Here is a 434-nt window from a genome sequence, read left to right on the forward strand (position 1 = left end):
AAAAGGTCGGGTGGAAGCAATGTTTCCTGAAGTGTGCTTTTAAACTTCCTGTTGGTGTGTAAATTCCAGACGGCAGATGCTGTGAATAATCTCAGCAGTGTTGACCCTTGTGTGTGTAGACCTTTCACCCCCAGCAGGATAAGCCAAGTTTAACCTTCTGCAATGGGTGCCTCCATTGCTTCAATATCTTCATGAAGTTGCATGCTTTTGCAACTTCTCACGGTTTGTTTCTCTTTCCAATGTAGTAATGAAATAATAAATACAGTCATTATCTGGAGGCTCTCGACTTCATTCGTGGTGGTCTTCTAAGGAAGGAAAAGTACACAAGGGTACCCTTTTTCGCCAAACAAAACGGTTCAAGGGAAACCTCTTTAGCAGTGGACTAAGCCCCTTATCTCAGAGTGAAGAAAGACAAACACAGGGTCTGAAGTGAC

This window comes from Galeopterus variegatus, unplaced genomic scaffold (genome assembly GCF_000696425.1).
Source record: "Galeopterus variegatus unplaced genomic scaffold, G_variegatus-3.0.2 Scaffold13266, whole genome shotgun sequence".
Taxonomy (NCBI): Eukaryota; Metazoa; Chordata; class Mammalia; order Dermoptera; family Cynocephalidae; genus Galeopterus; species Galeopterus variegatus.